Raw genomic sequence first — 24,065 nt, 5'->3', positions numbered from 1 at the left:
TGTTTTATGGCCCAGATTATGATCTGTCTTGGTCAATGTTCCTTGTGCACTGGAAAAGAATATGTATCCTGCTGTTGTTGAGGGGTGTGTTTTATAAAGATCAGTTAGATCGAGTTGATTCATTATGTTGTTCAAGTTTTCCATATCATGTGTCTACTTTTTTAATCAATTATTGAGAGAGGTATATTGAAATTCATTAATATAAATTTTGAATTTATTTCTCTTTGATTCATGTCTTTTGCTTCTTGTATAAAGTGAGCGTTACTAGGTACATAGCTTCTCAGTGAGTTACCATTCTCCTTTTTTATTTTAATTTTTTTCTTTAAAATGCTAAACTCAATGGCTTTATCTTAAGTTGTGTGAAATATTAGTATTCAAGAATGCTGAAACTTGTTGCTTACAGGCAACCCTGTAGGGACCCCTCTCACTCGAAAGCTTTTTCTGTATCGTCATTTAATAAGCTTCTGTCGCTTTACTCACACACACACACAAAAATGCTGAAACAGTTTTTATGTCACTCAAATGTTAATCAAAACATCTGAAAGGAATTGCTTTTATAAAAACATTAACATATTAATTGTTATAGAGCAAATAGATTTTTGTTTGTTAGCCTATTATATTTCCATTTTGAAATTAAAATACATCCACATCCTCTTGTGGATGTATTTTAATTTCAAGTAGGTTGTTTTGGCATTTCTGAAGCACAAAAAGTTTTTTATTTTATTTATTTATTTTAAAAAAGATTTTATTTATTTATTTGACAGAGACACAGTGAGAGAGGGAACACAAGCAGGGGGAATGGGAGAGGGAGAAGCAGGCTTCCCGCTGAGCAGGGAGCCCGATGTGGGGCTCCATCCCAGGACCCCGGGATCATGACCCGAGCCGAAGGCAGACACTTAATGACTGAGCCACCCAGGTGCCAGCACAAAAAGTTTTTTAATAAATGCATCCCAATACTGTGCTAAAGGCAGAGTTAGATTAGCTGGTCTCCTTGTTATACATTGTGGCAAACAACTAGAGCACCACCCACTGTTCTGGATTTCAGTCTGTAGTACTACATTCTTCCAGAAGGTTGGCTCCTAGAACTGGTGATGGTAAGAAAAGAAGTAGCGGCATGAACAATTGGAGGACTAAGCCTTGGGAAGATTAGCAATGAGATAATAATACTTTTCTAAATTGGATCAGCATCATTTGACCTGCCGTGGACATGAGTTTAAAGTGTCTTTTTTGGCCCCCTTCCCTACGATGTGGAGACTCCATTTATCCCTTACCAAATGCAGCTACCACGGGTCATATCTCCAGTGCCCATTGTGCTTTATAAATCCTAATGTTTTCATTAATCTGAAAGGAGAGTCTTTTAACTTTGAAGGATACCCAAGAGAGCTTTATTACACTTTAGAATTTGAAAGTGCCCTGAAATTTGTCCTTTAAAAAAATTCTCTGTACTTATTTTTGTGCTGTAAGATTCCTACAGGTGTTATTCTGTGATTAAATATTAAATCTCCAGCTTAATAGAAACGATACCTAAATTTTAAAGAACCAGTTCTAGTTATACCAATATGACCTTAAGGAAAAGTGAAGATATAAGCTTTTTATTTGCCTATTTGTTGGTGTGAAGAAAGATAGAAAGTAGGGGCGCCTGGGTGGCTCAGTTGGTTAAGCGACTGCTTTGGCTCAGGTCATGATCCTGGAGTCCCTGGATCGAGTCCCTGGATCGAGTCCCGCATCGGGCTCCCTGCTCAGTGGGGGGTCTCCTTCTCCCTCTGACCCTCCCCCTTCTCATGCTCTCTCTCTCTCTCATTCTCTCTCTCAAATAAATAAACAAAATCTTAAAAAAAAAAAGATAGAAAGTAAAGAAAAAGCCCTAAACCTTTCCAAAAATGGAAAATTAATTTTAAGTATATAATTATGTTCCTATCCCCTATTACTGTTACTGTTTTTGTGTAAATGAATACCACTGCTACCTGTAAACTCTCTTCGGGCAATAAGCAAGGGCTCATTTTGTTTCTCTTGTCTCTGGGATCACTGTCTATGTTGCCTGATAGCCAGTGCCTGAAAATCATTGTTTAATATATTTTGTCTGATTTTTTAGTTATTTCTGTTAAGAGTGAGGGGAAATAAATACAGACCCTGTTACTTCATGCTGTCTGGAAGTAGAAGTATCTCTCTAGTCATCTTTCAAATTAGTAGTTTTCAACCCTAACTGCACATTAGAATTACCTGCAGTTGGGGAGGAAGTTTTAAAAAATGGATGTACAAGGGGCACCTGAGTGGCTCAGTTGTTAAGCATCTGCCTTCGGCTCAAGTCATGATCCCAGGGTCCTGCTTCCTGCTCCGCGGGAAGCGTGCTTCTCCCTCTCCCTCTGCTTGTGTTCCCTCTTTCGCTGTGTCTCTCTCTGTCAAATAAATAAATAAAATCTTAAAAAATAAAAAAAAAATAAAAATGGATGTACAAGCTCTACTCCAGACCAGTTAAATAAGATTCTTTTAGATTGAGACCCTAGCATCAGTATTCCTTAAAAACACTGATTTTTCTTATGTACAGCAGGGTTAAAGAAGCCTGGATTTAAAAAACTGTTGCATTTAGAGACACCTGGGTGGCTCAGATCGTTAAGCATCCGACTCTTGATTTCAGCTAAGGTCAGGATCTCAGGGTTGTGAGATGGAGCCCCACATTGGGCTCCACACTGGGCTTGAAGCCTGCTTAAGATTCTCTCTTCCTCTCCCTCTGCCCCTCCCCCCACCTAGCACACGCATGCACACACACACACACTCTCTCTCTCTCTCTAGGAAAAAAAAAAAAAGAACTACTGCATTTATGAACAATTCTGAGAGACTTTTGTGTTCTGTCACTCCAACCAAGATGTGCGGCGGGGGGGGGGGGGGGGGGGGTGGCAGTATGGTGCTATAGAAACTTTTTAAAGCAGAGAACTGTCATATTTAGATCTTTGCTTTAGAACCGTAAGTGTGACAACTGTGTGGGAGATGCGGTTAGGTGGGCTGAGTGAAGAGGCAGGGGACCATTGAGAAAGCTACTCAGGGTCAGAAGCAGTGAGGGCCTGAACATGGGCAGTGGTAGTGGGGAAGGGGAAGAAGGGATACTTTTGAGAATTTCTAAAGTAGAATCGATAGGACTTGCTGATCAAGAGGGAGGAAACAAGAGTACTCTTAAATTTCGAAGTCAGTCATGGAGGGAGGAAGAATATAATTAACTGAGATAGATAATATGGTAGGAGAAGCAGGTATCAGGGAAATGAATTACTCCAGTTTGGGACATCCAAAAGGAGGTGTCTTGTAGAACCATCTCTGACCTTTAAATTTTTCTGAGTCATAGGAAAGAGAAAGCATTTAGGAGCAAATCTTCTGAATGTGCTGTATGATTTTTGATAGATGTATCTTACTCTTTTATTTGATGTAGGTTAATATTAAAATCTATTTACATTTCTTGTGTATGCATCAGTTAATATTAGAATAAAGTAGATGTCTTGTAGATGACAAGGTCAGGGATTATTGCAGAGATTTGTTAATGCCTTTTTTTTTTTTGGCTGTGGGAGCATTCGTTTCTCCCCTTTTTGGACAATAACCCTGCATTTCTTTAAAGAATTACCTTTTTTGGGCACCTGGGTGGCTCAGTCAGTTAAGCGGCTGCCTTGGGCTCAGGTCCTGATCCCAGGGTTCTGGAATCGAGCCCCGCATCCGGCTCCTTGCTCAGCAGAGAGCCTGCTTCTCCTTCTCCTTCTGCCTGCTTGCCACTCTCCCTGCTTGTCCTCTCTCTCTCTCACTCTCTCTCTCTCTGTGTCAAATAAATAAATAAACTCTTAAAAAAAAAAGAATTACCTTTTTTCCCATTGTTTATTAAAGGGAAGGTCAATTGAGGTCTCCTAACTATATGATGCTGATGAGACCCACACTAGGACAATCTGACTCTCTTCATAAAATCACATCTTCAGTGGAGCCACATAAAGTGGAAAAATGGGGGATGCCTGGGTGGCTCAGTCGGTTAAGCGTCTGCCTTCGGCTCAGGTCATGATCCCTGGGTCCTGGGATGGAGCTCCGAATCGGGCTCCCTGCTAGGCGGGAAGCCTGCTTCTCCCTCTGCCTGCCACTCCCCCTGCTTGTACTCTCACTCTCTCTTTCTCTCTAGCAAATAAATAAGTAAAATCTTAAAAAAAAAAAAAAAAAGGTGGAAAAATGGTTGGAACCACGTGTTCCCTGGGTCCTTATTGTTTCTTCTGCCCTTTCTGAGGCTTTTCTTTTGATTCTTCAACCCTTCCTTTGATTCTGTGGGTCTTCCCTTCCAGTAATCCTTTATAAAGGAAAAAAAAACAAAAAACAAAAAACAAAAAACAGGGGCACCTGCGTGGCTCAGTTGGTTAAGCATCTGCCTTCGGCTCAGTTCGTGATCCCAGGGTCCTGGGATCGAGCCCCACATCAGGCTCCCTGCTCTCCCTCTGCTGCTCCCCCTGCTTGTGCTCTCTGGCTCTCTCTATCTCTCTGTCAAATAAATAAATAAAAATCTTAAAAAAAATTAATTTAGCCAAAGTTGGCTCATTCATCTTCTCAAAAAGTATGTATGGAATGCCAGGAATAATTCTGGGTGCTGGAATAGAACGAAGAACAAGATTATTAGATAAAGGCTCCATCCTCACAGCTTAAGTTTAATGAAGTTGTAGGAATGGTGAGGAGATATACAAATGAGTACATACGTATACAATAAAGTGATTTCTCATGTTCATAAGGTTCATAAGGAAAATAAAAAAGTATCATTGATTGGCAAGGGATCGAGCAGGTGGTAAGAGAACTGCAGTTGTAAACCCCTAAGGTCCGAATACCTGGGGGTGTTTGAGGAACAGAAGGAAGACCAGGGCAGCAGAAACATGCTGAACAAAGGGAGAGTGGCAGGGGATGAGGGGAAGACGTGGACTGAGATCTTGTAGGCCATGGTAAGAAGTTGATTTTATTCTAAGGACACTGGGAAACTGATGAAGGGTTTGAAGCATAAGCATAATGTGATCTGGAAAATGTTTAAAAATATCACCCTGTGCTTGTAGAAGAGACTTTAGGAGGCCAAGAGTGGAAGCAAAGGAGGCTGCTTTGAAGACTGTTGCAGGAAGTAGACCAGATACAAGATAGTGGTGATTCGTATTGTGGTGGTAATAGTCAGGCTGGTAAGAAGTGAACGGAGTCAAAATATGCTTTGGAGGTAGAGCCAACAGAATTAGATGGTGTATTGGATGAGGGGAATGAAGTTTAAAAAAGAGGTATCACAAGGCGCCTGTTTGGCTCAGTCGGTTAAGCGTCTCTGCCTTTGGCTCAGGTCATGATCTCAGGGTCCTGGGTTCGAGTGCTGCATCAGGCTCCCTGCTCCACGGGAAGCCTGCTTCTCCCTCTCCCACTGCTGCTCCCCCTGCTTGTGCTCTCTCTCTGTCAAATAAATGGATAAAGTCTTAAAAAAAAAAATCTTAAAAAAATTTTTTTAAAAAGGGAAGTATCATGGGCCCTTTTAAAAAGAATAATTTAAACCTAAAATTGCTCTAAGAAAATTAAGTCTATTTAAACAAAAGATTTCTTTTTTCATGTTAATGAAAAAAAAAAGATTAATTTTCCCCCATGGCGTCAGGAATTAGTTCAGGGATAGGCACTTGACTCAAACAGGATTCTTCAGGGGCTTCCTGAAAGAGGCAGCCTCTCTTCTAATGCACGTGAGCCTCAGAGAGAATGTAGGGTCTCCTGGCAGATAATTCACTACCTTGCAGATGCTGAAAATAAAATCAGAACAGAAAATGATTTAGATGGAGAAAGACGACTTCACTGTTGGAGTCTCTGTGTTAAGCTGTATTTGAAACCTCTGGTTGAAGTTTTTTGCTTAATCTTAGTTGAAGTTTTTTCCCCACTCATTATGGGGGACAGGGATGGAGGTCTCTCCAACAGAGAGGACTCTGGATAATATAAAAAATACCTTCACAGAGGGTTGCATATGATGACCAGATGGAGGGCCTCATAAATAAAGGGGATTTGTACTGGATCTCACAGGAGTTCCAAACAGAATTCTTTAAGTTAGATTTTGATCACTGACATTCATGACAGCAGTAGTATCATTGTTATGATTATTGCATGTATAATTTACGTCATTAGTAATTTTTATTAAATAAAATAATTTTTATTGAGCACTTGCTACATACCAAGCCATATCTTAAGCAATTTATTGTTTTATTTTTTTTTTAAAGATTTTACTTATTTTTTTCCAGAGAGAGAGAGCACAACCAGGGGGAGTGGCAGGCAGAGGGAGAAGCAGGCTTCCCACCGAGCAGGGAGCCTGAAGGGGGACTCGATCCCAGGACCCTGGGATCATGACCTGAGCCAAAGGCAGACGCTTAACCGACTGAGCCACCCAGGTCTACCTCTTAAGCAATTTACAAACATAATCTCATTTAGTCCTCAGTACAGTTCTGTGAAAAAGATATTATTATTATCCCCATTTTTTTTTTAAGATTTTATTTATTTGAGAGAGAGAATGAGATAGAGAGAGCATGAGAGGGGGGAGGGTCAGAGGGAGAAGCAGACTCCCTGCTGAGCAGGGAGCCCGATGTGGGACTCGATCCCGGACTCCAGGATCATGACCTGAGCCGAAGGCAGTCGCCCAACCAACTGAGCCACCCAGGCGCCCTATTATCCCCATTTTTTATAGAAAGGTTAAATAATGTGGCACCATGACACAGGAAATGGTAGAAGTGCTGCTTACTTGGCAGGTGCTAAATGTATGTTTCATGTGCATTGCAGTAATTATTTTTGTTCATCTTGCTTTTAAAATGTTTCTTTTCTTTTCTTTTTTTTAATTTAATTTTATTATGTTATGTTAATCACCATACATTACATCATTAGTTTTTGATGTAGTGTTCCATGATTCATTGTTTGCATATAACATCCAGTGCTCCATGCAGAACGTGCCCTCTTTAATACCCATCACCAGGCTAACCCATCCTCCCACCCCCTCCCCTCTAGAACCCTCAGTTTGTTTTTCAGAGTCCATCGTCTCTCATGGTTTGTCTCCCCCTCCGATTTCCCCCGCTTCATTCTTCCCCTCCTGCTATTTTCTTCTTCTTCTTTTTTTTTTTAACATATAATGTATTATTTGTTTCAGAGGTACAGATCTGTGATTCAACAGTCTTGCACAATTCACAGCGTTCACCATCAATGACCCTAGATTTTCTTTTCCTTAAAAAACAAACCACAACAATAACAAAAAGCCTTTGGTAGAGCTTTGGCAAAAATGGTCTGGTCTCCAAATTAGCATAACAAGTGTAAAATGTCATCTGTTTTAAAATAATAAGCTCCATTATTAAAATTTGACCTTGTGAGGATTTGCTTTCTAATTCATATGGTGTAAGTCCTGAAAGCACGGAGAAGTGAATGACCCTGTTTAAAACAAAAAGGAGCATACCTGGACGTGACTGAAAATCTATCAAAAAAGCATCAGATAGTTCCATATTCAGGTTAATAAAAATGGGTGAATTGTACGTTTCAAAGGAGAATCTGGGACACTGAGCAAATAACAAAGACTTAAAGCAAGCTGGGCTCCCCGCCCAGAACAATAGGCACATGAATTCACAGAATGGGGGGATTTTGTCCACTGTGTGTGTGTGCTCATCACACACTCACATTCAACCATACATTAGCTCACAGAAAGTGAGCTGTCAACATAAACAAGTGACCTTAGTGTACAAACAGAAACAGTACCATATTTTAGCATCCTTCTTGTCTCCATAATATTCAAATCCATAACATCTTTTTGCCTCCTTGTTATGTAAATCTCAACTTTGGAATCTCTAACTAAATCCCTGAGATCATATGTACAGCTCTATTATAATCTCAACAGGAAAGGTTTTCCTGGGGGCGCCTGGGTGGCTCAATTGGTTAAGTGTCTGCCTTCAGCTCAGGTCATGAGCTCGGGGTCTTGGGATCCAGCCCCTGCATAGGGCTCCCAGCTCAGTGGAAAGTCTGCCTCTCCTTCTGATCTCCCCCCCCCCCCCCCATCGCATGCTCTATCTCAAATTAATTAATTAATTAACAAAATAAAATATAAAAGAAAGGTTTTCATGAATTGCATCTATCTTCTAAAAGAAAAAAGATGTTCTCGGTAGTAATTGAAAGCACATTCTGGAAAGAGAGTGTTTAGGCAATGTATTATACAGACTGGTCTTATAAAAGTACTATTTATTGCTCCCTTGATTTTCACCATAAATCTAGGTCCTACTGTGCAGCCTTAAATAAGTGCTCCAAATTCTTTGTCTTTCTTTACTCTAAAGAGAATAAAATAGCTTCTTTGTGAATGGGAGGGCTGGGTCTCTAACTCTACAGCATCACCTTGGATTAAGGGTAAGTTTAGGAGTCTGTGTATCAGTTGTCTATTGCTGCATAGCAAATTACCCCAAAACTTAGTGGCTGTGATGGTGAATTGTATGTGTCAACTTGACTGGATCACAGGGTGCCCAGATATTTGGTTGAAACATTATTTCTGGGTGAGTCGGTGAGGGTATTTCCAGAAGAGATTAGCAGTTGAAATTGACAGACTGAGTAAGGCAGATTGCCTTCTCCACTGTAGATGGGCACCATCCAATCCCTTGAGGGCCTAAATAGAACAAAAAGACGGAGGTAGGGAGAATTTGCTCCCCCTGCCTGCATGCAGTGGCAGGAACGTTAGTCTTCTAATCTCAGCCTGGGATTTATACCATGGGCCCCTGGTTCTGAGAACATCAGTTTTCCTGGGTCTCCGGCTTCTAGACAGCAGATAATGGGACTTCCCAGCCTCCATAATTGCATGAGCCAATCCCTTATAGTAAATCTCTTTCCAATACCAAGAGTGTGATTACCAGGGATCATTGGGGGCTACCTTAGAGACTGCCTACCATAGTCTACAGCCATTACAGAAACTCCTGGAAATTAGAGGAACACCAGGATTTATTCCTTTCCTTCCTTCCTTTTGGACGGAGGCCATTACAAATCAAGCACAAAAAAAGAAAGGACGAGTGGAACCAGAGCTGAGGCCAAAGCTATTTCCATCTGTATCCACAGAACAAAAAACATCAGACTCTACTTGCTCAGTCAGCCCTCCAAGCATCACAGGAAGACATTGCCAGCAATGACTGGTTCTGGCTATCTTCTTGGATGACTTAAGGGTTGAGGAGGTCAATGTCTGGACAGTGTAATCTGTTTGCAGCCCAAGAGGTATACTGGTTGGAAAGCTCTGCCTTAGATAACCTATTGGGAGATCACCTTGTATTTTTTACATTTATTTTTATTTTTTAATTTTTAAAGATTTTATTTATTTGAGAGGAAGAGTGAGTGAGAGAGAGAGAGCATGAGCTGGGGGGGGGGGTGTGCAGAGAGAGAAGTAGGCTCCCCACCGAGCAGGGAGACTGATGTGGGGCTCCATCCCAGGACCCTGAGATCATGACCTGAGCCAAAGGCAGACACTTAACCGACTGAGCCACCCAGGTACCCCGGGAGGCCACCTTGTATATGTAGTTTATAGTGATGGTTCCTACCGACTATTTGTTTATCCAAGTTGGCCCAAGAAAAGATCCTAGTTGGCGTATCCATTGTCTCACCTATGTACTACCATGTAGCAGTACTTGCCACCAAATTAGAGCATGTTTCTTTTTTTTTTTTTTAAGATTTTATTTATTTATTTGACAGAGAGAGAGACAGCGAGAGAGGGAACACAAGCAGGGGGAGTGGGAGAGGGAGAAGCAGGCTCCCCGCAGAGCAGGGAGCCCGATGCGGGGTTCAATCCCAGGACCCATGACCTGAGCCGAAGGCAGACGCTTAACGACTGAGCCACTCAGGCGCCCCTAGAGTATGTTTCTCATATGAATCAGCAAAGCTGGCCTCATACTAGTCAGAGCTTAACAGAGCCAGAAACTGGGGGCATATATGCCTTTAAAATAACTATTAATAACATTACTTATATTATTAATATAATTGATAACTGTGGATTTTTAAATCAATAGCTTCCATAATTATTTTTCTTTTTTTTTTAAAGATTTATTTATTTATTTATTTATTTGACACAGAGAGAGACAGCTAGAGAGGGAACACAAGCAGGGGGGAGCGGGAGAGGGAGAAGCAGGTTCCTGGCTGAGCAGGGAGCCTGATGCGGGGCTCGATCCCAGGACCCTGGGATCATGACTTGAGCCGAAGGCAGACGCTTAACGGCTGAGCCACCCAGGCGCCCCAATTATTTTTCATTATTGCATCATTTCACTCTTGAAGTAACACTTAAACTTTTATACTTTGAAAGATTGACAGAATTTCCACATGTAAAACATACAAGGAGATTTTTCACTCCAAATTATATCTAGAAAACTTGCCTGTATTTGAAGGTGGGTGTTCAAATATTAACACAAATCTAAGTGGCACACTCTATTTGTATCACGGACATGGTATGTTCATCAGATATTATGGTACTCACATAAGCACAAGTTCAGAGATGCAAGAAACCACATGAAGTTAGCATTCAGCTATTGGGTTTTCTAAAACAAAGCCAGCTGGCAGATTTTGGCACAATGGCAATGCTGAACTTCAGTGCATCTCTAAATTTTATACCCTCTTTTTACTCTTCTAGTTTGACACAGAGGCTAGTTTTTCTCAGCCTTCAACTAGAGCTCTTCAATGGCTGCAACTTTTTTTCCTCTCTTCCTTATTTCAGGGAAACCTTAAAAGCCTTTTGTGTCTTTTAAGACTTTTGTGTATCTTACCTCCCTTCTATCTCAGCTGGCCCCCAGGATTTCCTTTCCCTTTACCCCATCTTCTCAGGACTTTGTCTGTTCTCATCTTCCAGGCAGAAATTGGATGTCAAGGAAGACCGGAAAGGGCCCAATCCCTGAAAATAAAGATGTCAGAAACAGAGGTAGACATCTGGGACCCTGCTTTCAATTGGACTGGGCCCTGAGTTATACTTCAGTAAGAGAAACCGGGAAGCTGAGTCTGGCCTCAGGTGAAGGGACTGTCAAGAGCCTGGCAAATGGGTCAGTTCTTCAGGCTGAGGTTCTGAGCTGTGATTCCCTTGTCCTGTCCAGAGAATAGATTAAAAAAAAGGTGACACAAAGGACTCAAGATTAGAGAGGCAGACTGGTCCTGTGAGACAGGTTTAGATACAGAGGCAGAAGGCAGGCCTCGGGTGCCTCACCACTTGGAACCAGGCATGTCCTGAAGGGATATGCAAATGCCTGGTGCTTGCAGACAACCTGGTAGTAACATAAATGAGTGAAGCAGGTCAGGTGTAAGACCATATGGGGTCGTGTTGGTGACTATGGATACCTGGAGCATGGATGACCCATCCAAGGGCCAACCCATATCTGTGAGCACAATTCTGTAAGATAGGTTCTGCCAGCAAGGGGCAGCTCTAGATGGTCTGCACTAGCACAAGATCAAGTTCATGGTCTTGTGGGTAGGCAGCTCTTGCCAAAGAAGAGGCTCCAGTCTGATGAAATTCCCTAAGCAGCTTGAATATAGTAGAACCTGAGTGGCGGATATAGAATGCCTACTCTGATTTCCAGAGCCAACTATAGTCCAAGTGATGGGAAGGCTAAAGGTGAAGTGGATTTCATCTTTGAGTTGAATGGGTAGGTGCCTCAAACTGAGAGATGGGGCTCAGGGTTTTCTTAAAAGGGCAGGTTCTTGAAAATTTGCATTCTGGTGTAATTGCTTTAGCAGCAGTTCATAAGATAAATTGTTCTTTTTACCCTCTCCCCCCATCTCCCCTTCCCACCCCCAATGCCCTATAAATCACAGGAACTTGCCTTTGAGCCTTGCAACTATTTGGGAAGGAGGTTGGGAGGAGGCTGGATAGTCACTTTTGCCTTGTGGTATCTTAAAGGTGCCACCTGATATGTGGCAGTTCATGATGCACAGAGAGCTGTTGCCAACAAGGTCAGCAGAACATAGCACTAGAGAATACCAGTGGACGCATCTAAAGATTTGGTTCTTGGGCGCCTGGGTGGCTCAGTTGGTTAAGCGACTGCCTTCAGCTCAGGTCATGATCCTCGAGTCCCAGGATCGAGTCCCGCATCGGGCTCCCTGCTCTGCAGGGAGTCTGCTTCTCCCTCTGACCCTCCCCCCTCTCATGTGCTCTCTCTCTCTCATTCTATCTCTCAAATAAATAAATAAAATCTTTAAAAAAAAAAAGATGTGGTTCTTGTCACACCAGTGGGGATGAACAACCAGGGCCCTGGCCAGAGGGCAAGTAAGGCACTCACTCCCAAGATCTTGCAAACGCAGAGGCAGATCCTGCCTTTATTTAAAATTTTGATGTTTTGTTCATCGTGGATTTTTTTCAGTAATTTTGTTTTGAAAAATATTGCATTAAGATATAGTTATCTTGATTACTGAATCTTTGGCATCCCTCAAATTTTGTACTGCAGGTAAGATGGTGCACTTCTCCCCTTACCTGAGGTCCAGTCTTGAACACCTTCACAGTTGAATCAAAAGCTTGATGGAGCACCTGGGTGACTCAGTTCTTTAAGCATCTGACTCTTGATTTCAGCTCAGGGTCCTGGGATCAAGCCCTGCTGCTGGGCTCCGTGCTCAGCAGAGAGTCTGTTTGAGATTCCCTCCCTCTCCCTCTTCCCCTCCCCTCTCTAGTGCTCTCTCTCTCTCTCTCTAAAATAAAATAAAAAATAAATCTTAAAAAAAAAAAAAAGCGGGCGCCTGGGTGGCTTAGTTGGTTAAGCGACTGCCTTCAGCTCAGGTCATGATCCTGGAGTCCCGGGATCGAGTCCCGCATCGGGCTCCCTGCTCTGCGGGGAGTCTGCTTCTCCCTCTGACCCTCTCCTCTCTTGTGCTCTCTGTCTCTCATTCTCTCTCTCAAATAAATAAATAAAATCTTAAAAAAAAAAAAAAAAAGCTTGAACCAGTCCATCAGCACCAGGATCTTCTGGGTCTGATTTTCCCCTCCATCTCCTGAGAACATACCAAGGCCAACAAATATAGGATGCAATAATTCTTCTCTGTACATCACAACTTCTGATTTAGAGCCAACTAGTATTTCTGTACCTGCTGTTGTATCACAGACTTAGCCTAAAATGGGGATACTTTCATCTAATAAAAGATTATTTTAGTTAAAATGAATCACAGTGGTTGAACTATGCAAGTGTGGAACTTTGCGAGGGTGAAAGACTGTTGAAGTAGGCTAATTTTTTTGTCTAAGATTGCCAGATGTTTGATACTGAGCTCCACAGCTCAGTATTTTGGCTTCTTATATGCTAACATAGAAATTGAGACAAAAGTGAATATGCACATGTGGAATCTTTCTCATTAAAATTTGTTTTTGATTGTGTGAGGTTTTCTGAGGCTGCATGTCAGTATGCATGAATCCTTGCCAGCTGGAAGACAGGACGAAACAGCTGTTCAAAACTGACAAGAAATTGGCCTCCAGTGATTCTAAGTGTAGGAGAGGGAATTTATCTTTCTTGTATATTTACCTTTGTCCTGGGAGTGATTACTTTGATGAGTCTCATTAGTTGTGCAGATTTGAGCCAAAAATCTACCAGGGATATCTCCTGATATTAATTAAGTAATTCAGTGCAAATACTTCAGATTCTGTTTAATAGTGACAGAAGTGGACCTGGGAGAGGTGATATATTCTTTTACATAATCACAATAAGTTAATAGTTTTAGTTATTCTTAGGAGATGCACAGTGAAAGGTGGGGGTGAAGAGTCTGCATCTTACTTTCAAAAGATTCATCAATAATTGTGCACATGTGTGTATGTATGTGTGTGTGTGTGTGTGAAGAGAGAGAAACAAATGTGGCAAAATGTTAGTGACTGGTGAATCAACTGAAGAATTTATAGGACTTCATTGTACTATTTTTGCAGTTTTTCCATATGTATACAATTTTTACATTTTTGGGATGCCTGGGTGGCTCAGTCGGTTAAGTGTCTGCCTTTGGCTCAGGTCATGATCAGAGGGTGCTGGGATCGAGTCCCGCATCGGGTTCCTTGGTCAGTGGGGACCCTGCTTCTCCCTCTGCCTGCTGCTCCCCTTGCTTGTGCTCTCTCTCTTTCTCTCTCTAACAAATAAATAAATAAAATCTTTAAAAATAAATAAGTAAAATAAAATTTTTACATTTTTTCAAGATGGCAAGTTTTAAAAACTGATTTACATTCTAAATAAATATATATACATATACTTATATATAAATGAAAATATATATACATGTACATATACATGAAGCGTAACACTGAATTTTTTAAACTTTAGGTATAATATCTGTATGTCCTTAGGTCCAGGCTGTAGAAGGAACAGAATACCAGGGATTCTCGGTGTCTGACAGAATTTTAAATCCAGAGAAATCCATCTTGGTCGATCTGAGGACAAGCTAGTAGGTGACATGATACAAGAAACAACAAAAGCAGAGACCATATATGGCTGCCTTCTCCTAAGCAATATGTTTTCTAATTCAGAATCTAACCTGAGCTCTAAGCCAGGATCACGAGCTGCGCTTAGTTATCATCTCTCTGGGTCTTTCAAGCGGCCTGGATTGCCTGATCCATGCTCCCTGGCCTCAGACTGGAAGTGCTTGTCCCTTTGCTGGAAAATGACTCAAGTTTTAGTGATGGTGCAGTTGTCATGAATGCCTTGGAAGCTATTTGTCAATTTATTCTAGTATTGTTTCTGGTTTCAGAAATTTATTTATTAACCCTCCCATCAATTGCTCCAATTTTTAAGGCCCAACATCTATGTTCAAATCAAAGAGAGTTATCCATGTAATTCACACAAGTCTCTCCTCACTGTTCCAGCCCCATTCCTAGAAATTTGCATACAACATTTCTTACAGGATTCCCCCTCCCCCAGCATCAGATACACATAAATAGTGGGTGTTGAAAGAATGAGGGGGATTGTAGGAGTAAATTACCACCAGCTGTCTGAAGGCTTGGTCATAATTTCTTTCCTTGTGGTTTTTGTTACAGCTGACAGACAAGACTAGCTAGTGACGGAGATGGAATAAACACACACACACACACACACACACAGAGTCCTCAAGACGGCGGGGAGAAGGTTGGGAGACAAAGGTAGGCATACATGATGGAGGAAATATCCACTTTTTTTCCCACCTAGAACTCCAGCCAGGAAGCGAGGGAAGCAGCTTATCCAGCTTCCTTGTCAGTGCTTTGGTCTTATATGATAAATCAGAGAGCTGAGAAATGGAAAATCTGGGTCACTGGCCTAGCCCTAGAGTGCAATTTGGAGCAGAACTGAAATTAAAATTCACAACTTCTATGGGGTGTTGGAATCCTGCCTGGTATGCAAACATTAATAAAAAATAGCTATGATTTATTGAATGCTTAAAATGTGCTGGACAATGAATTAAACACTTTTCATATATTATCTCACTTTGTTCTCACAACTACCCTACTAGGTAGTTAATATCATTAGCCTTATTTTACCAACGAGGAAGCTAAAGCACAGGGTTTAATTTGTCAAAATCACAGGGCTGGAAATTGATGGGGGAGGGGAGATTTTCAAATCTCCCTGATTCTAGAGCCAGGAATCTAAGCTACTCTGTTGTGATGCCTGTCAGTGACATCGGCGATGCTACAAGGCTCTTCCAGATGAAGGGGACCCCAAGTAGTCAGTCAGGGGAGACCGGGAACATTTCTTCTCCTACCAGTGAAAATTTATTTTTTGAAAAATATTTTATTCATTTATTGAGAGAGAGAGAGAGAGAGCTAGAGGCGGGGGAGGGACAGAGGGAGAGGGAGAAGCAGACTCCTCACTGAGCAGGGAGCCTGATGTGGGGCTCGATCCCAGGACCCTGAGATCATGACCTGAGCTGAAGGCAGACACTTAACTGACCGAGCCACCCAGGCGCCCATACCGGTGAAAATTTTAATTTTTAAATAAAAGCACTGTATTTTGCAATCCTAATATATGATAAAGTTTTGAATTACTAGCATCCTTCAGGACTCTACTCAGATGCTACCTCTCTTATGAAACCTTCTCTAGTCAGATTTAGTTAATCACTCCCTCCTTTAAGTTCCTCTTTGTACCGTTCCTGTAGCACTTTGCACAGCATGATTTGTATTGTTGTTTGATGAGTGCCTGCCTAACTTCCCACACTAGATTTTAAACACATAGCACAATGCCTAGCATATGCTCTGTACATGTTTGCTGAACTAATAGTGTTGAACTGAAAGAACTAAAGTAACCAAATTGCCCCAGAGTTTTGTCAGCTTGTGGGAATAAATTAAGTCCCACAAGTGTTAGCTACCTCTGAACTCCCACCTGTTCCTTCAGGAAATGAAGTCTTTCTCAAAGTCGCCGTACCTCACACAAGTATTTCTGCTTGTCCCAAGGGTTGTTTCCCATTCTCTCATAAACTGCTCCTGGTTCCGATCCCAGATGCTCTGACGTGGAGCTGCCACTTTGCCTCCTGTGTATAGTCCTAGGTCACACACGTCCTGGCCCCCACGGCGACTGCAGGGCAGATCTTTCAACTCATACACATGCAGCCTTTTCTCTCCAGGTTACCTGCATGGTCTGGGAAGCCAGGCACATGCATCCGAGCTTCAGTTCTGCCCGTTTAGGTTGCTCTGTTTCACTTATAATACAGATATGGGATTTGAATTTGTGAACTCAGTTGGACAGTTTTTCACCACATGAAATTCCAGTTTTATTATACCTGGGAACCTGCTTCTTACTGGCCTGTCAGTCTCTCTGAGGCCCCACTTCCTCATTTATAAAAGAAGGTTGCCCTGCTGGGATGCTCTCTTGCCATCTGGCATATTGTAGATAATTCTTTGTTTATTGTCTGTTTATACCAATAGACTGTAAACGCCATGAAAACAGGGTCTTTTCTGTTTACTTGTCTGTTTGTTCTACTGCTGGGTCCCTCGTATATAGAATAGTGCCTGATACACAGTGGTTCTCAGTGTTTTTTGAATGAATGAATGAATGAAAGAATAATGTATCAGAATTTTTGCGCACACTTTAAGGCATTACTCCAGTTGTCGATTTCTGCATAACGAGGTACTTCAGAACTTCGTGGCTTAAAACAACAACCGTTTTATTATATCTTGTGATTTTGTGGGTTGGGAATTTGAACAAGTCTCCGCTGAGCAAGGTATCTGTACCATGTGGCATGGACTGGGTCACTTGGTGGTATTCGGCTAAAGGCTGCTCTGGAGGTCCCAGAACAACGTCACTCACCTCAGGCGTAGAATGTGAGTAAAGCCTGTTGCAGCTTCATGGGAGCTGCTGGATGATGTTGCATGTGTGGTCTCTGGGCCCCACCTCAGGGTAGTCAGACTTCTTTCATGGCGGCTCAGGATCTCAAGAGGTCCAGGTGGAAGCTGCGAGACTTCTTATTGTCCAGCCTCAGAATTTATGGCCTAGCACTGCATTCTCTTGGTCAAGCCATTCACTAAAACCATCCCAGATTCAAGGGGAGGAGAATTAGACCCCACCTCATAATGGGAGAAGCAGCAAAGAATTTTCGACTATCCTTAATCCACCACAGTCCTGCACCTTTTGGCCACAGATGTTACCACATGCATAAATCCTTCCCTCCGAAAGCACCCAAAAGTTTCATAACATTTACTGTATCAGCTCAGAAGTCCAGAATCTTACCACGTAAATCAAGTTCAGGTGAAGATGAGGCTCCCGGGGTATAGCTCCTTGAGTTCGGTTCCTCTGGATCTGAAGACCTCTTGGTCTGCCTTCTGGGCCTTCGGTTTCAATTCTTTGAGTCATTCTTTTTTCCATAAGAAATGGTCCTTGTTTGCAGTTGGGTAACTTTCTCAGCTTGTTTGCTCTCGTTGGCAGGTTGAGGGTCCAAAAGCATCTTTTCATTCTGTCCTGTCTTAATCCCTTTCAGTCCATGCTGGTACAGTTTGCTTAAAAACATCGAGGGTGCTTTTGTACTAATTACAGTCAACTCCTCTAGACAAAAGCTATGCCCCACATTTCATTCCAAAACAAGGTCTTCTCTACCTTGGGCTGCCTTGAGGCAATGGGCCCCTCAGATTCTTAGAAGCTTCTTTGTCTAGCAGAGAGGCACACCCGCGAGATTCTGATGGGCCTTTTGGTTTAACCGAAATGGTATATGAGGCACCACCTTAAATATTTTGAGGTATTAACCATGGGTCTAACAGTCACATGTTGGATTTGATTTTTGCCCTGAAACTACTTCTTACTTTGAAAGCTTTTGCTATCTGAAGAGACTGGGATGAGCGGCAGTTTAATTTTTGAACCTAGCAAGTCCTGACTCTATATTTCCCCTAAATTCTGCTTAAAAACTGCACAGTTCTTTTTTTTTTTCCTAACCCACCTTTTCCCATCCATACCCTGTCATATGTGGTTTAAAAAAGCCGGTTAGCACTTTTGAAATTCTGTCTAAAAATGTCCTTGGCCAGACCTACCCATTCATTAGGAATAGTTTCTATTTTCCACATTCCCACAGGTAATGGTTTGGCTAAATTTCTGCCACGACATAACACAGGTCATTTTTTGTCAGTCCCTAATAAACTGTCCGCAGTCTCTCTCATAGTCCCCTCAGTGCCCTTCCAGCTTTCACTAACAGTCTCCTTGAGGCCTTTCCAGATTCGGCTGCATCCAGATCTCAAAGTCATTTAGGTTTTTGGTAAAGCAACACCCCATTTACAGGTACCAAATTGGCTTGGTTAACTACTGCTATTTAGTAAACTACTCCAAAACTTACGGCTTAACACACAGAAAACATGTTTTTATATCTCATGATTTGGGGGTCAGTAATCCTAGCACGACTCAGCAGGGCAAATCTACTCCATATAGGCACAGCTGGCGCTGCCCAGTTAGGCCCAGCCCCCCAGGTATCCCCAGCTTACCTCTTAACTTGAGTCAACGACCCTGCAGGCAGGACGCCTGGGTGGCTCAGTCGGTTAAGCATCTGCATTTGGCTCAGGTCATGATCCCAGAGTCCTGGGATCAAGTCCTGCACTGGGCTCCCTGCTCAGTGGGGAAGCCTGCTTTTCAACCTCTGCCTGTCACTTCCCCTGCTTGTGCTCTCTCTCTCTCTGACAAATAAATAAATAAAATCTTAAAAAAATAAAGATCCTGACACAAAGCATCCCCTGATGGACATTGTAACTATACCCTCAAGCAATAACGACTGCCCTGAACAAGCGAGACTGCTGTACCTGACCCCAAGACAATGATCGACCTGGCTTTTACTGTCCACCTGCATGTACCCACCCACCATTGTCCCACATTTTCCTTATATACACCTGGAAGTATTTCCAGCATCGTGCAGATGGTGTTTGAACATTAGTTCTCTGTCTTCCTAGGAATTGACCTCATTGAAATGAATTTCTTTCTTGTTTCACCACGGCTCATCTCTCTGCCTTTGGAGTTTGTCAGGTTAGTGGCTGAATTCACTGAAATGAATTTCTTTCTTGTTTCACCACGGCTCATCTCTCTGTCTTTGGAGTTTGTCAGGTTGGTAGCTGAACCTGGTCTGTTTGGGACCCCAGGAGCCATGTGTTCTTGTTCCCCTGCGCCCTGGCTATAGTTTCTCTAGTATGGGAGTTTCTTATCTGGTAGCTCTGGACTTCGAAAGCAAGTGTCCAAAGAGTCTTGCATGGAAGGTGCAACGCTTCTTAATGACTTAGCCTTGACAGTCCCAGAACATCTCTTACTGCTGCATTCTGTCAGTTAAGTAGGTCTCTAAGGCAGACCCAGATTAAAAGGGAGGAAAATTAGATCCCATCTCTCAATGGAAGAAGAAGGAAAGAATTCATGGCCATCTTTAAGTGCCACAGACACTCTTATCCTTGATTGTGGAATGACTCCTATCTGTCTAGAAAGGACATTTTTTTTAAAAAACCCCAAGGTTAGAGAGATGGACGTGGTGTGGTGAGGGAGAGAGGGGACATCCGCTAACTGACCAAGTCAGCTGAATCAACTACAGTGATCAGTGGAGTGAAAGAGTCACAGATGGTGTCCTCTTATCTAAGTCTCAGTGAATGCTGGGTGCCAGAATTAGGGAAGCAGTGTCTGTAGTGAGTAGTTAGGTGTGACATTTTGGAGCTAAGCTGTTTTACCTCTCAGCTTTGTGAACTTAGGCAATATACTTCACCTCCTTGTGCTCCATGTTAGTCATTTACAAAACAGAGGTAACTAGAGCCCAGCTCATCAGGTTTTGGGGAGGATGAAAGGAGTCAGTACCTACAGCACTCTTAGAAAAGAATCTGGCAAAAGTATGTTAGACATGTTTATTTTTATTGTTGCCTTATAGTTCATGCAATAATTTACATCAAAATCAATAGTCCTTTTTACCCAGCATCAAGCTGGGGAGGAGAAGAAAGGTGAAAGAAAAAAAAAAAAATGAATGGAAGGAAAAAGTACCATTGGAGTATTCTGAGCTGAGTATATTAAAAAAAAGAAATACCTTCCTATTTTTTGTCTTTTCTCATCAATGCAAACATTTCCTGAAGCACAATCCATTGACCAGTTCAAGAGCAAAGTACTTAAGAATAACATAAGTAATTGAATTTACAACTACTTTAATTTATTACATTAGTTACCCAGATTCTTTGAGTTCTAAATCAGAAACCTGGTAGAGATACACTAGGAGGAAGATGTGTAACTTTTTGCGTGATTCATGGGATCTATAGTCTTCTCTTACTCAAAATGGGGGTAAGAAATGTGTCAAGATAGGCAAGGCTATGGTGCAGTAGTAACTAATTTCCAAATCTCAGTAACTTAATACAACAAAATTGTATTTCTTGGTCATTCCACATGTTCAATTTGGGCCAGCAGGAACACTTGGATCATCCGAGTCACTTCAGAGACCCAAGTGGATGAAAGCTTCATGTTGACACATATTGATCTTCAAAGATCAATACAACAGTGGAAACTGCCAGTCACTGATTGTGTACTGACTCTTAAAAACTTCTACATTCTACCTAGAAGTGGACACATGAGACTTCCTTTCACATTTCAGTGGCCAAAACAAGTTACATTTCATTGACCAAAAGCCACACCTAACTTTAAATGGGTGGGGAAGGATAAAGTTACCATGCATCCACCAGGAGAAAAGTTTAACAAAAAGCCAGAAAGCACAGCATACAGGGACTGGTAGATTGTAAATTGCATTGTTGTTCTACACCTACTCACCCCTCCTGTAGTCTGTGGGCAGAGTGCACTTTTTTGCACCAATGACTTTGGACTTGGCCATGTAACTTACTTTGGGGAATGAAATACCGCAGAAAGGGCAATGTTCCAGTTCTGAGTGCAGACTTTAAGAGTCTGTGCCAACCCTCCTACACTTTTGCAATCTACCATGAAAATATTCCCCAGGTAGCCACTGCTTCTTCAGTGTGGGTCCTGAAATGAGAGCTACTTGGAATAGTCTTGAACCCATGCTCAACCAATCCATACCTAAAGCCCAGATCCTTGAGTGAGGAGTGGATGTTTGTGGTACAATATTGAGGTTTAGGAGTTCTTTGTTAAACAGCATTGTTGCAACAAAAAGATGACTAATACAGTGACAACACAACGGGATTTTAGGATGACTAGCTACTAGAGATAATGGTTTGCAAGAAAGCCTATGAAAGGGGCTCCAGGGGGGCTCAGTCAGTTAAGTGTCTGACTCTTGATCTCAGCTCAGGTCTTGATCTCAGTGTCATGAGTTCAAGGCCTGCATTGGGCTCCATGCTGGGCATGGAGCCTACTTTAAAAAAAAAAAAAAAAAGAAGACCTATGAAATAGAATTTTACTAGTTAGTATTCTAAGAAATATCAAGTAAAATGAGATAATGCTTATTTATATACTATATAGATAGATAGGCACAGATACATAGCTATATATATCTTATAACTATTAAATAATTTCTTACTTATTAAAGAGAACAGTTAAAATGATAAGTCCTAGTGTTATTCAGGCTGAGTAAGATGATAAAATTAGAAAGTCCTTTCTTTTTAAAGATTTTACTTTTTTTTTTAAGATGTATTTATTTTAGAGAGAGAGAAGAGAGAGCAGTGGGAGGGATAGAGGGAGAGGGAGAGAATCCTAAGCAGACTCCCCACCGAGCATGGTGGGGTGGAGGGTGGAGGGGGGCTCTATCCTATGACCCTGAGATCATGACCCAAGCCGAAACCCAGAGTCACATTTTCAACCAACCGAGCCACCCAGGCGCCCCAAAATACTTTATTTTTTTAAATAATTTCTACACCCAGTGCTGGGCTTGAACGTACAACCCCAAGATCAAGAGTTACATGCTCGACTGACTGAGTCAGCCAGGCATCCCTGGAAAGTGCTTTTATCCTCACATTCCTATGCCCTAAGAAGTTATCCTAGGGAAACAATTCAAAAGACTAAAATAATGGAGGCATTATTTATGAGTCTAATATTAGAAACAGTGTAACTATGCAGTAATAAAATATTATTAAGTAAACTATTGATTGATATTATGTAGTATTATACAATCTTTAGAATAATAAATATAGAAACACTCTCTAACAACATGGACAGATATCTAATAAGTGAGAAAAGGAGGGCATAACTTATGTCTAGGCTGTTATTATAGTTATAGAAATAGATATGTAATATGTGTAGATAATGACTAGATGGAATGTAGAGAAATTTAAAGTTGTGTTGGCGGAGTGGATATATGGGTGAATATTTTGTTTGACAATCTAACCAAAAACTTTGTTCTTTTGACAATAAACGTAATCCAGAAAACAACAATGAAATCTCTCTTTTTAAGAACATACTCTTGGGTGTGTAAGAGAGAGTCAGTGTTTTGGGTTAAAAGATACACTTTAAAAAGAGAACTGAAAGAAATTGCAACAAACATTTAACATTGATTATCTCTGGGTATTATGGGTAGTTTACTTTCTATATACTTCTTTTTGTATTTTTCAACTGTTTACAATGAATGTACTATGAATTTTGTAAAAACATGATTTAAAAATAAACCGGCATATTTTCTAGCTTCACTTCTGAGACCCCATAGTTCATGCAGCTAATGCTATCACTTCTTGAATGCAGCATATGTCTTGCTGTAAATACAGTTCCTCTCCAAACTCAGTAGCCCATAATTTGATTTGAGACAGAACTAAATATAGTGCCAACTTTGGTATGGAGGATGGAAAACTGACTCTCCTAGCCCTTTTTTGCTTGTTTTTTTTTTTTTTTGCAGCAGGAGATTCTTTTCAGGACAGGTAGCCTGTAAGCCTTGTCTCGGGTCAAACTGGGCCTTAAAATGTTTCCTGAAAACATTCTAAGCTCAGGAGCAGTGTGGCCTTAGGTCCAAGCTAAATGCTACGGTTTGGGGATTCTAGATTAGGGGCCTATTAGATGGTTCCAATAAACCCTCAAATGTTTTATTATTATCCTGCCCTCCCCACCCCCTATTCTGTGCTGATAATTAGAGAAATTTATCCAAAACATAGTAGGCAGAATGACACCTCCAAGAATACCGGCTCCCCACAGTTTCACCAATTCTCAGGCATGCCGGGGCCCTTCCTGAGTTAAACTCCTAGGATACCTAAAAGAATCAGTTCACTGTAGAGACATCTTGTTGGCGTTATTTTCAGAAATTTAGAGAGTAGATGTCTGGGGTCACACCATGGAGAAGACAACCTGTATCAGAGCCTTAGCAGAGACTTTGAGCTTTTTGGGGTCTCAATTCTATCATCTCTGAAATAAGTATAACCAAATCAAACATTGCCACATGTGGGCACTATAAAGCTTTGTGCAAATTAAAAAAGGTCATTGGTAACGCTAATACTAACAGTGATCGTGTCACTTACTAAAAAGGTTTTACTTTAGAGCTAAAAAGGAGCTTGGGGCAGTAAGCACTTTAATTATAGCATGTCTGACTTGTTTAAACTTCATCCCATAAACAGATGGTACAGAGTCTCAGGCAGTGCCGTCACCAAAGGGCCCTTTTCCATGATCTTAGAATAATTAAGGAGGAGATTCTAGTTCTGTCGGCTACTGTCTTGAAGCTTCTCCAGAGTTCTGGGAAGTTCAGGAACCCTCTGCCCCCTTTGAAGCTACATGAAGCATAGTTGCCTCTGT

The 24,065-nt window shown here is 41.6% G+C and overlaps 1 protein-coding gene across 1 annotated transcript in view; it reads left to right on the top strand.

The window, feature by feature from the left end:
• Positions 1–24,065, top strand: part of PDE4DIP (phosphodiesterase 4D interacting protein) — a 206,436-nt gene that overhangs the window by 8,959 nt on the left and 173,412 nt on the right. The window lies entirely within an intron of this gene.

Source organism: Mirounga leonina, unplaced genomic scaffold, assembly GCF_011800145.1.
Source record: "Mirounga leonina isolate KUSES-001 unplaced genomic scaffold, KU_Mleo_1.0 Mir_507, whole genome shotgun sequence".
Classification (NCBI taxonomy): domain Eukaryota; kingdom Metazoa; phylum Chordata; class Mammalia; order Carnivora; family Phocidae; genus Mirounga; species Mirounga leonina.
The sequence above is the reverse complement of the archived record's forward strand: the minus strand, read 5'-3'. Positions and strand labels throughout refer to the sequence as shown.